At 42.6% G+C, this 13,947-nt stretch overlaps 1 protein-coding gene across 3 annotated transcripts in view; it reads right to left on the reverse strand.

The window, feature by feature from the left end:
• Positions 1-12,497, reverse strand: part of WASF3 (WASP family member 3) — a 66,078-nt gene extending 53,581 nt beyond the window's left edge. For 2 of the 3 annotated variants that reach the window (XM_083821645.1, XM_083821644.1), the window contains exons 1-2: positions 12,413-12,497; positions 12,035-12,153 (exon numbers count right to left, since the gene is read on the reverse strand). The gene's annotated coding sequence lies outside the window, so the exon portion shown is untranslated. The remainder of the gene's footprint in view (positions 1-12,034; positions 12,154-12,412) is intronic. The other variant, XM_083821646.1, reaches the window with a different exon arrangement.
• Between the last annotated feature and the right edge of the window lie 1,450 nt (positions 12,498-13,947).

Genomic DNA, 13,947 nt, shown 5'->3' on the forward strand with positions numbered 1-13,947 from the left:
GATGTTTTGTTACAGATTTTCCATAGGAATCCCACTTAAAAAGAAAGTGTCACACAGGGAAGACCCCAGCCAAGCTGGCAGAACTGCAGGTACTAAATAGTCAGTGCTAACTTTGTTATCTTTATATGTTTGGGACATCTATACCAATGGAAATGTAAGATTGGCCTCTACATGTGGCTTCTACCTGTGCTTTACTAGCCAGCCAGCTTTATTCCTCGTGTCTTTTGACCTAAAGACAACTTCCACAAAGAGATTTAGTCATGCTGCTGGCATGCATGGGAGAAAACCAAAGGCAGCAAAACCTCCCACCCAGCTCACTTTGAAGAATTGCAACAGCACAGAGCTGCCCTGTCCTCCAGAAAGGCTTCTGTCTAGGAGTAGGGTATTATCAGGTTCACATGTAAGTACCTAAAAGGTCTGCACCAGGACTACTACTTTAAAAGGACATCTCGCCACTTTAAAGTAGACAAGCTACTGTTAGGACAGCCAACAGCCCCACGTTTAAGTCCTTCAAAACAAGCCCAAAATAAAGAAACCAGAACTAAGTAGGCAGCTGTGGAGGGGGGGAGCCTTCCCAACAGCCAGAGCAACCACCACCAGAACCCAGAGCAACCCTCACCCTGCTGGGCTCCCCAGGAGACTGAGGTTTAAGACTTCACAACTTGGATCAAGACAACTTTCTAGATACCATATCTTGCTGCTACAGAACTCGTGATGTCCTCCCCTAAAGTATAAAACAAAAAACAAAAATTGAATAAAATGCCCACCACCCATGATCCACCACTGGAATCTCGTACCAGATGCACTTCTGAAGACATAAGAAGCCAAATAAAAGGGATTAGGCAGAATTCAAACAGAAGCATGCAAGACCACACAAAAGGCATGTTTTTGGATTTCATGCCCCTTTGCAACTTGGCTGCCTCCTCCTGCACAAGATGAGACTGATTTAATGGCTGGAAGTGATGATATGCTATCAGCCCCAAGCACAAACAGCTCTAGCACAATTTATTTGTCCATTAGGAACAAAAGCTATTAAAAATAGATCAAGAGTGGGTGAAAACTATTACTAGCGCAGTTGATTGATATATGAAGGCTCTTCTTGGCTACAAAAAGTCTCTTTGGCAAAGACTGCGCATTAATAAGGGAGAGATCTTCACTTTCTCCTAACCCTCTATGGTATCAGTAACTGTTCCTGGAGAAAACTGCTGTTATTCCCAATCTTACACAAAACGGTTAACTAACACATTTTGGGGGGGGGGGGCGGGGATAGGATACCTGCAACTACTTCATCCGTGTGGACCAACTGTTCAATTAGTCACATTTTTTCCTTTTCAAAAATCACCAAAAGTTGTTTCAAGCATACAGAAAATAACACTCCAGCTTCCCACTTTGGCTAAGTTTATTCTCCTTTCAACACCCTGTAAAATTAGATTTAGATTGGTAAGATCTGCGTGCTTTGAACAAGGGAAGAAGTTCAACGCTTCGTTGCCTTTTTGCTCACTTCAGCAAGTGTACAAAGTTGTATTTTATAGAACGCTAGTAGTATCATGCAAATTAATTAACGCACAATAGAATTTAATTATTTCTACAGTCTTATCTTTCCTACAACAACATTTATTAATGCTTTGTTCAAAGTGGATTTAGAAGACTCAAAAACGCGTTTCTAACAAAAGATAACTTGTCCTTCAAGGTCTGCATTTCAATCAAGTTTTAGTGTCAAGGTTTTCTACATATATCTCTGTTCTAAAATATCAGGAGGTTGAACATCATAAAGCGAATATAATCACTTTCAATAAGTCTCAATTAATTTCACTGCTTTTCTTCCTGCAGGTTCAACACCCCCATTTCCTACCCTCACAGTTAAATCTCCCCAGTGCTTCCCCATACTTAAACATTGTTTCTCCATTCTTATCCTACCCCTGACATTTAATGAATGTGAGCTAACTTCTTTGGATATCTGGGACTGCTACACGCTGTATTTATTCACCTGCAAAACAGAATAAAGTTATCTTTGACCAACAAATCAAAGCTGTTCATTGTTTAGACTGTCACCCCTTCGGCACACACAGCTTACTTCAATGTATTTTTCTGATGCTTCATATTTAAAGGCTTTAAGAGCCATAGATCTAGCCAAGACAAGGGAGCACAGGGACGCCCAAACTACAAATTTACAGCCATATGTTTTTAAGGTAGCTTCTTAATTACATTTGTAAATCGACAGCTTCTTTGTTTGTATCCGAACTTCAACATTAAGTTTTAGCTTTGACAAATTACAAGAATTGACTTTTTGTAAAAGGCTGACTCTGTGCTTCTCTGGAGCCCAGTAACTGGGCTGAGGAGAACTGCTGCCAGGCTGTGATTAACACTCAGCAGCTTAAGGTCTAACTGTGCTCCCTGCTCCAACCCCGACAGGCAGCTGTAATGACGCGCCATTACGCTTAAGCTTCCAAAAACCATTTAACATTCGATTCTGCTGAGAACACGGTTTTACTACATTTTGAAAATAGAGTCGCTTTTTCCTCTTTTAGAAACCCATGATGATGCCAGACATATGCTTGTTTTCCAAACAACAACTGTTTAAAAGAGAGAATACTCCTTCTGATGTTCCTGCCAAAAACAACATTCTGTGGTTGGAAGAAATGTGATAGTAGGCAGTTCACTCGGCAGAGGAAAGAAGGGCTTACGTTTGGCAAGGCATTTGAAGTCTTGCATCTACATTCCCCCATCTTAAGTTTCTTTTGGGATGACTGCAGCAGGGGAGGGAGGACTTTCTTGTTTGTTTGGTGTTTCTTGTGTGTGATTCTTTGTTTGTTTTTTAAACACATCTCCAAGCATTTCACTCTTTAAAAAAAGCATCTGTGGGTTGTGGGTTTTTACCAGAAATGGCATAAAGCAGAAGTTTACCACAACACATTTCTTCCTTGCAGGGAATAGTAGGGTATAAAAGAAAGTCTGAGAGGGAAGTAAAAGAAGAATTCAGAAGAAACGCATAGGAGTGAATCTGCAGCATGAGGAAGCGGAACAGAAAATCCAGATGAGGAAGTACCACACAACCCAGAGTGGTAACGGCTTTATCTTACGATGTAGGGCAGGGAGAGGAAATGATTGTATTTGGGGTTTTCAGCTGCTGCTACCACAGAAGGAAAAATAAAATAAAAACCAATACCACCTCACTATCTGCCCTTCAGAAGCATTTTCTCCACTGCTGCTGAAACAGTTTCTAATTGAGAGACAGCAAAGGTAACACAAGTGTGCAACTTGAACCAGGTACTTCAGAGAGACACTTCTGGGCATTCCAGAAAGCCATGACATTAAGACAACATTTCAAGCTGCTACAGTATTTTACTTCATCCTTCATTAATGCTCTAGAAGTAAATCGCTCACATAAATGGTAACTGAACCAATTCACTAGGCAATGTAAGAAAATCTTTTTGAAGCATCTTCTAAGACACATGAAGTTTGAAACTCTCTCCAGTCACGGAATTTTAATTAATATTTCCCAGCAGCTTTTGCAAATAGAGTTGTAAATCCCCTTGTACAGGACCTTGCCATCGCTCTGTAAGGTACAGAGATTCCTGAAGGCTGCTGACCTGGTCCCAGCAGCCAGCCAGGCAGACAGCAGTTCAGCCACACGGGACCCTGAGAAATACCACCTTCTACACAACAACAAGCAGAAGCCCCAGGAGCTTTTAAAGACCATCAGAGTTATTAGGATGGCAATCAGAACAACGCTATTGCAAAATGTGTACCTTCTCCAGGAGTTTGAAGTGCAGCATACAGCTGAATGGCAAATATTCTAGAAAAAACGTCAGAATTCCAACGATCTTCCAGTAGTATTTCGGATGCAACTATGTCAGCCTAATAAAAATCCTGAAGATAAAAATACCCAACTGCTTATTCGTCTGCCAACATGGAAGTTTCTCCTGTCGTTAGCAGGGCAAATCCGGCAGAGAAATTCAGCGGCGAGGCACGAGGGTCTGTGTTCACAGCATTAGTAGCTTGAGATGTAACCCAGTATTCCCCTAATCTGATCTACGCACTTGTGTGGAGTTGCCCAGCCCAAATCACAGAATGATTTAATTTTCAAGACAGATTTTCTACAAGAGCATGAGCAGCGTTTGATGACAGAGGCAAAGACTGTAATAGCTACATTTCTGCTCAGGGCTGGACAGCTATACCCTAGTGCATTCTCAGACTCTCCTCTTGAAGGCATTTGTACCTCCTCTCTTCAGCATTTTGGTATTTCATGCTTGCCACACACCAGCTCGCTATAAATATGATGCAATGCTGCAACGGGGATGTGCAAGACCTTTAGGATCTGCAGAATGAAGAGCTTCAAGAGAAACAAGCTGGCTGAGCTGAAGACAACAGGATCCCTACCATCAAGAACAAAATGAAGCTGCTAAGAGAAATGCTAGTCCCTGCTGCTTTCTGTAAAAAGAAGGGTGGACAGAAAGCAGGAGGCTTTCCGCATACCTCCAGGTCTCTTTGGCCAGCACAGCCTGGCAAATACTCTACTCCTACAACAAAGCTGGATAACCTGGAACCGATGCTAAACCACTTGATACATTTGTAGCAAGAAAACCTGTTAAAATATAAGTTAGGATTAATTGCAGCCCCATGCCAGCCCTTAAACTGGCACACGTTGACTGGAAGGGATTTCAGTATTCAAGCTGTGTGCAAACAAAGTAATACACGAGTGCCTTCAAATTCGGCACAGAAGTTAAAACAATCAAGTGTAGGCTTCATTTGAAGTGGTGTTATCTCCTCCACGTTTGCATCTGTTCAAGCATTCAGAGCAGCAGCCAACCTTTAAATGAAAGGCAGTACTTTCCCAGGAAATCATTCTGCAATAAACCCATGCTGCTAGGAGTTCCAGAGAATTTCAGCATTTGCTAGGAAGCTCAACAGTAAGCTCAAACTGCTAGAAGAAAAAAAAACTAAGAAGCCAAATTTTCACTAAAGCTCCTGTTTTAATTCAGAAGTTCCAACTCCTCATTCGCATGTAATGATGCAGAAGAACTTTTCAATCTGTTTCCAAACAGATTGAAGAAAACAATCTGTTTGAAGCTGCAGAAGAAAACAAGCTTCCAGACCTCCTCTTGTACCACACTAGTCTCCACCACTGCCTACTGCTCTGCTAGGAAAACATCAGGTTCATGGTAAATGAACAGTTTTGCTTGGCACCATGAAATAGTGACTTTTTCCACTACAGGTTTTTAAAACAAAAAACGAGAGACCAATTCCAACATTTGCTGGAATATTGTTAACATTTTGATATTCTACATCCATCACCAATCAAATATACAAATCCTCCAGCCCTTACTTGTTACTAGCAGTAGTTGCCACTACGAATTTCCACAAGAACCCTGGGATACAACAGCTAAAGAACTGAAGTCTCTGGCTATGAGGAAAGTACATGTCAAGATACCATACAATTTTCCAAGTCACAGATTACAGAAACTAATCTGTTCATACCTTTGCCAAGCTTCCTGTTTACTTTTTTAAATTAAGGGAGTTATGGATACAAAGGTTATATACTGCCCACTTGCTTAACCAGGCCTCTCTGCTCAGCTGCACAACAGCAATCCAAACTGTCCTCACCTTACAGGACATAAGAAGCACAAGACAGAAAAGAAGGTTTAGCCTTTTCTGACCTTGAAAGAAGGCGTTGCAACAGGAACAGAAGCTCTGGGCTGCAAGAAAAAGCTACTGGAGAAGGAAGAGTGAGCAACGGCTGCATACAGCACCTATGACTGCAGGCATTAAACTACAGACACTCACGAGGGGGTACTCAGACTCACGCAGGCCGTTACCATCAGCAACACCAGAATTAATTTCACCCACGGATTCATCTTGAAGCCCATCCCCTACTAACAGCCCCTCTACAGCAAGTGACAGGCAACCTCCTAACCAGTCAATGGAAGAAAGTCCTGATGGCCACTGCTTATGTGACGTTCTCCACCTACAAACATGGCAGAGCCCAGAAATTCCCAACTTCTGCTCAATGTCCTTTACACACAGCCTTAATTAACGTTGTCCTCTTTGCATAAGCAACTAGACTCGCACAAAAGATTTTCATGAGATTATACAAGCTTGGCAGTCTTCACTGCTCTTCAGTTTGCCATGACATACAGAAAATAACTTGACTACCTATACTAGGCCTTTAAATAAATACGACCTTCTCTTTGTATACAGCACATGAAAGACAGTAGGAATGAGAGTGTTTAAGAAAACCGTATTTTCTTCTGTTGGCCAAGTACATCCTGTATAGCCAGTGCCTAGAGCAGGACTCCTGTCAAGTACAATCACACCACAACACCCAGTTCCACCGCCGAGGCCAGGCAACCACAACGCAGGGGCTGCTGCTGAAGACAAGCACGCCACTAACATTGCCAATGTCAAAGAGAAATTTCTAACACATCCCAGCTCAGAAACGTGTGACTTTCAAGCTCTCCTATCATCACACATGCTGCACATGCTATCTCGTAAACAGCCTCTGAAACGCAAGTCCTCTGCGGCCTCCACAACATTATTACATCCTACCTGTCATGTTAGATATCCACTGGGGGCATACTTATGTCATCAGTGACCTCTGCCTTCATAATCTACCAGCACAATAAGATCATTAAACATGCTTCACAAACCATGAAGAAAACATGACAGTTTAATCCATAATACTACTGGATGTTAACAGCCAATTAATTACCCAGCAACCCAAAGGACAGGAAGCTAAAGCAGCACGTAGAAAGGTAGGAGGAGAAGAAAGAAGCTAAAGCGCTCCAAGAAAACAGCATTACCCCAATTCCCAGCAAGCAGACAAAAGCATTCCCATGAACCACCTCTAACACATTAACAGCGGGACAGTACTGTGTTAGGTATCAAGAAACGTGCCCCAAAAAGATTAGGACTTCTGCCCGGGCAAACCCAACAGGAAGAGTACATGCAGCACCCTCTGAAGCATGATCACCCAAACAGACCACCTCAAGCCAACAAGATGCAGAAGCCCCTGCACCTTCCTAGCACAGCCCCGGTCCAAATAGCACCCTGTTTTAATACGCAACAGTTCAGCAAGCAGCATTAGGATATATAGAATACAGCTACGTGTGCTCATAGACAAGAACCTGAAAGCTGGACAATGCCTTAGAAAGAACAGAGGAACAACTTTCAAGAAAAAAAGTCGAAGAAAAAAAAAAGATATAAAAGGCTGGATGACAGCAGAAAAGTTTTCAGCATTCTTCACCTAACAGAAAATATAACAGGCTTACATAAAATTTCAAATCTCTGAAGAATTACAATCACTAGAAACACTTGCTACAAATTTGAAGGTATGTTTTATCTCTCAATTTAATATAGCTCATGCATTAAACAGCATTTTCACTACTTACACCATAAACTTTCCTTCCTGATTTTAAAGTTCTATAAGCAAGCAACATAAGGCTTACAGAGAACTTGAAAAATCACCATAATACACATAAAACTCTAAACCAAATGCATATTCAGACACCCAAAAAGCACCCCAAAAGTATATTAACACTAGTTACAACAGTCAAACAAGCTTTAAATATGCTTTTGCAACAGCATGGGAAGAAACAACTACTGCATATGCCTCCAAGAAAACTTGTCTCGTTTGAACTTCATGGGGATAAATATCTTCATCAACATGAATTTATTTGTGCATACTGCTGTGTAAATAAACAACATTTGATAGAGTTTTACCACAACTACTTATTATATAGTTTCTACATCGGGATAACCTCAACAACAGGGATGTGCAATAAAAGGTTGTGCCAAAGCAACAGTGAAATAGCATCTTCATTTTTGGAACTAGAAAGAAAAGTCAGGCTGTGCACCACATTTGAAAACCGGTTTGTTTGTTTTCCAGGACAAGAAAAAAAATGAGTTGGAGTCAGCCTAAAATGCTGTTTCTGACAGATTAATGGAAGTCGGCCTTAGCATAGATTACTCCTATTTGTATCAATTTTGATGAGTGTAAAACATGAACTCAGGACAGATTCAAATTACCATTGATATCTATACATACATTATGTCATTTACCAGCATTTTAAAGGCTGCATCATATTCTGAAAATGATTGTAAAACCTAACTATCTACAGAACGCAAGATTAATTCAAAAACTAAGGCCAAAATATTTGTATGCTGGCCATGTCCAAGACATTTATTTTAGTTATGTTACTGCGTTCACTAATTCCTAGCCAATTCTGTAACTCAGCACTCAACAGTCCTTGTGCCAGCTCTTTCCAGTACTTCCAACAACAACAACAAAAACACTCTTGCAAGGAGATTCGAAACTATGAATGATTAGAAAAAAAAAACAACACACTTTAAATATAACACATTTGTTAGCATGCAAGTGATGGGAAAACATTTCGCTCCTTTTTTGTTTTAAACACAAATCAGTCAAAACCAACACAAGCATTAATCAAGTTCAACCTGAGTAACACTCAGCTTTTCTGCTTTTCAAATATATCCTTTAAAATACATGAGGTAGTTAACTCAGAGTTAAAGCATACCTTCTCAAGAGGCATGAGTAATGACAACTCAAAAATAAAACAAATTTAGCATGAAGATGTTCCACACTTAATACAAACACCCATTGCCCCCCATCTTGACCCCTATGGACATGTTTGGCTATCAAAACCCTAAGAGAACAAATTGATGACATTTGTAATCAACAGGTAGGAAGGTGCTCCAAAATCTTGAAGAGGAGTAATTAAAATTCTGCTTAAAAAAAAATAAAATAAATACAACAATTGACTATGGGCACAGAAAACACCATCTGTATAATTGCAGATAATTTAATCGGAAAACTGATGTGCCGAGTGTTTAAGAGTCCCTGTAAACCCCTAACGCTAAAACCCCTAAAACTAGATTTGTTTTCAAAAGAACAACACATCTAGTACATGCTTATCATACTAACAAGCCTTCAACAAAACTTCTCTGGCACTGTCACCTGAAAAAAATAAAGAAATCAAGCAAGACAAGCTCCTATTTCACTGCTTAAGTAACCACAAAAACTTCCATTTTAATCTTCAGCTGTTTCTACACACAAATTTCTTCATTTCTTCCCAAATGTTTTGTTCCCCTTTTGGCAGAGGAAAGAGAAATGACATCTATCTAGCAGCTAAAAATATTTCAGTGACTCGAGTTTCTAAGAGAAGGATGAAAAAAACACACTGCCTCTCCAGTTAAAAAAACGCTCCAATGCAACATTTCAATAGCTTTTACAACAGGCTGGCTTCTGAACAGCTGGATCTAAAGTAAGTGTGAAGGAAAGCACTCACAGGTTAAAGTTGAGCAAATAAACCTGGTGTAACTTCACGTTATTTTCATCATTATCTCTAAACACAGGCTAGGTTCTCAGGAGAAAATGTGCGGTGTAGCAGTTCTGCTACAGAGCTAAGGTTCAAGGTGCCTTTATTTGATTCTTAGCTAAGCCACTGATTTTCCTACATGACAAATTCTGTTTATGAGACTTCCATATGGAGGAGAAATTAATACCCTCTCCCTCTTTCCATTTCTGCTCTTTTAAGAGACTACGTTGTTACTTTCGAGCAGTTGCTACCTGTGACCCCTGGCACCCCTTGCAGAAGGAAGCTTCTGAATGCAGGGTGCAGCTGCAGATAAGGCTGGAAGGCACCTAGCTGCAGTGTGGTCCTCTCAACATCTCCATACACTGGACAGCTTCAAAACTAGAGAACTAAGACATGAGCCAGATGAAGACAACGTCTCCCCGTCAATATTGTAAACCAAGTCTTAGCAATGAAGTCCATGAAGTCCAAAACTTTTAACTGATGCCACATAGCTATTATGTGAGATACAAATAGAACTTTGAATGGAAAAAAAAAAAAAAAAGACAAACAGTGCTGTGTTATCCAATCTATTTCAGATTTGGGTTCAGTTCCAAGACCACACCATGCAAACTAAACTCCCACCAGCAACTAGAGACAGGTCTGCAAGAACAGCCCTAACTGAAACAAATTTCTTGCTCATTCCTCACTATAAGCAGTCACGAGAGATTTGGAAGGTGGTACTAAACGAAAGCTTGAAAGAACAAAGATCTAACTGCATATGTTTATCTTTTTACAAGACGATCATTTCTCTCGTTCCTATTCCATTCACTTCGATCTACACCAAGACTGAAGGGTCCATGCAGGAAGTTTAATCAAGAAATGAAGACTTTCAAAGGCAGTAGAGCTACACAGCATCCAGATAACATATTAAATGACTTAACTACCATTAGCTTTTCTGGAATTCTTCTCTGAAATATCTGCTCTGGTTTGCTTGTTAGAAATCCTGTCCTGCTAGTCGCTTTATAAAAGTACTATTAGTTCACAGTTTCTGTCATCTATCACACAATGACTTTCTTCCACTTTCCTTCAAAGAGGAATAATGCCCACAGACACTTCTCATTTCATATAAATACGCGGTGTGCACCTTCTCATCTGTATATACCTGAGCTAAAGTAGTCACACACCACAGAGCAACCATTCTGCAAGAAGTTTGTATCAGTGCTCCGAAAATGAGGTACGGTGTACAGACAGAGCATATACCGAAAAACAAAGCAGGTCCATGCTGCTATTGAGAGTAGGATGTGTTGAACCATATAAACCAAACACGCAGCCTCAATACCTCACTCCTGATATGAAAGCATACTTTTTTAAAGGACAAGCAATTCTATTTCCGACACATAAAGTCATTTTACTACTTCCATGGACAAATCGAAAAATTAGCAAAGACCATGTAATTTCAGTAACTGTTGAGTATAATCAAGACTATTGTTTCCGTATCTGTTTAAAAAGTGTTTTCTATTTGTTCTTTATTTGCAGAAAATAGCTGTGGAAAAGGAGAAGAAAAAGGACTGGTTCAATTATTACTTCATGTACAACAAAACCTCTCCATTCACTGCTTAATAACTACATTCATATTTCCACTAGCCATAAAAACACCAAAAAAGCCCTTCAGCAAGCAGTAAGAAGAGCTTGCTTTGCACAACTTGTCCCCGGAATTCTGCTGGAAATAAATCTAGCTTCCACATTGCTTAAGGAGCACACGGTCTAGTCCTGGTGTCGAACTGAAAAGCTGCACACAGAATATCCTTCCTTCAGGACCAGCTGAAAGCTACATTCACAGAGCAGAAATGACTTATTGCCTTCATCATAGTGTAGATGGGTCCTTCCATATATACACGAGTATTTCTTTCTAATGGGAACTTAAATACAGAAGTAAGCTATAACTGAACGTAACCTAAAAAAGCTCAGTTCCACAGCTCAAATATAGGGTTCAATCCTTTGAATCTTGAAGTTTGCAAGCACTATAACTTGTAACTTTATATTTACATGTTAACAACTCGGGTACTAGTCTATATAGTTATTCTATGTTATGTTGATCTCCATATATCAGAAACTGCACATCTCTGCATCCAAACTACAAATCGCAGCATGGGTGAGCATGCTGGAGAATAAGAACTGTAACGTTATTCCGTTACTTCATTCCCTTCTTCAAGCACACACTATTCACTACTACGGAAAACACTGTACCAGGCAGAGTCAAAACAACAGTCTGCCTCATATAAACATAATACTTTTTGATTCCCCACGTAAACCTTGAAAAATAAAATAAAAAAGGCCAGACTGGTGTGACACGCGAAGCAAAACAACGTCCTCCTCCTCAATTTAAAGTCTCTGGAAGTTCCTGGCTGCTTTCACAATTTGCTCCCATCTTTTTCTAATAGGAAGACTTCCCCTCTTGCTCCCTCCAGCTTACAAAAGCAGCACAAAGAACCGCACCAAGACAGCTTTCCTCTGTCCCTGCACGAACAGGGCGCAAGAACTAAACCATTTGTGAAGTATTTTCTGTCAGGGAACTCGCAACTGCTCTCAATACCCATCACTCGGGCACCGGCCCCACTTCACGGATTGTTGGAGATAATGAAAATCGGTACCAACGCTGTTAGACACCCACAGGAATTAGCACACTGTGTTGGAAACGAGAAGGAAAAACATTTCCTAACCTTTTTTTAGCCAGCGCCAGGCACTCAGCAGCGACAAACCGCGGTCCTCACGCTCCTGCAGCCGCTCCTCCGAGCTTCTCCTCGCCGGCACTTGGGGCAAACACCTCACGGGAATTCATCTGCGCGAGTAGAGAAGGGGGAAAAAAATAAAAATAAAAATAAAGCGCTTTTTAGAACTTCTGACTAGCCGAGGGCTCCCGATGGTTATCCCCCAGGACTCTGAGGACCCCCGGGGGCAGAGGAGCTCCCCACCCCCCTCGGATTTGGGGGGCTCGGACCGAAGCCACCCCCCGCCGGGACGGAGACGGAGACGGGGACGGGCCCCCCCAGCGCCCGTCAGGCGGTAACGGCCGGGGGGGGGGGCGGCCCCGCACCCACCTGGCGCCGCCGCAACCGCCGCCGCGCGAGCCCCTGCGCGGGCCGAGCCGCCGCTGCCTCGCCCCCCCCCCAAAGCCCCGCCCCCTCGCCCGCTGGCCCCGCCCCCTCACCTCCCTCCTTCGGCCCCCCGTGAGTGGCGTGCGCGTCGCCCAATGGGAACGCAGGGAGGGAGGGGCTGGAGCTGTCAATCAGGGCTAGTACGTCGGGGGGCGATGGCGCTGAGGGGCTTCCCGCCTCCACCCGCCCCCCCCGCCCAGCCTTCCCTCAGGGGGGGCTGAGGGACGGGGCCGCCCCTCACGGGGCTGAGGCCGCGCTGCCTCCGCTGGTGCCCGCAGCCGTTCTCCCCGGCCCGCCCCGCTGACCCAGTTCCTAGCGAATCCCAACCCCAAACGGCTCCGTGCCCACCCCGGGCTGAGGTTGGGGGGGGGGGTTTGGGGCCTGCCCGGTGCCACCGGGGGCCCGGCGCTTTGTGAGAGCCGCAGCTGTCCCCGCACAACGTCCCCCCTCGCCGGGTTTCGGCCTTTGTGGCCGTTCCAGCAACCGCGGCTTTTGTTGCTCGCTGCAAAGCCTTTAGAGGAGACTGAGCCCGATTTTATCATCTGAATGACATTTGGGGGGGTGGGGGACGGGGAACAATCGCCACGCGAACTTTAATGGCCCGGGGCACTTGGGTAAATAATCAGGGCTGAAAGGAGAGGTGACTGAGGGCAGCCTGAAGGCAGGCATTTCGGGCAGCTGAAAGTTTGCTGAACTCCAGTTGTGCTTCAGCAGAGACAGGGCTCACATGCACCTCCTCACAAAAAGCAGTACTCGGTATTGCTGTTAATTACAGAAAAATGATTTGTGTTTAAGGCACTGACACCCGTCGTGGTATGAGGCAGCAGCTGAGAACCACTGGTGTAATCACAGGAGGTTAGACAGCAAAAATATATTAATCTGAGCGGCTTTCTTCTGCTTTGAAGTGCAGATGGTGACTGCTTTAAGATCACTAGCAAAGCAAACAGAAAAGGAGTCACCGAGTAACACAACCCTAAAAGAAGGAAGTGGCAGTCTTTTCATCCAGCGTAACGGCTCGCTAGGACAAAAATTGTAAGGGGATAATAGCCTCCAACTCTTCAGAGAACTCATTCTATTAAAAAGGAGACTATTTTCCCTAAAACACATGCAACAAGAAAGAGGAAACTTCAGAGACTGTAAAATAAAACATGCTAAATGACCTTGCCGTGTTAAAATACCGCCGCATTAATACTCGTTCAGTGATGCTTTCTTCATATGGAAAATGGGATCTTGAGGCTGGAAAAAATATTAATTTCACAGACCTGTCGCTACCATAATTTTTTTCTGCTCCATCAATAGAAGCAAGTATCCTGTGTGATGCAAGATATTAACGAACATTTATTTTGTTCCACCTGCTTTCCAGTCTCTTGGATTCCTTCTCAGCTTTCATTTTTCTCCACTGTATTCATGAAATTTCAGCACCAATAGCTATTTTTAATATCTAAATCTTGTAAAAATGGAACTCAGGCAGAGCTTTA

The sequence above is a fragment of the Anser anser genome (assembly GCF_964211835.1).
Source record: "Anser anser genome assembly, chromosome: 1".
NCBI classification, from domain to species: domain Eukaryota; kingdom Metazoa; phylum Chordata; class Aves; order Anseriformes; family Anatidae; genus Anser; species Anser anser.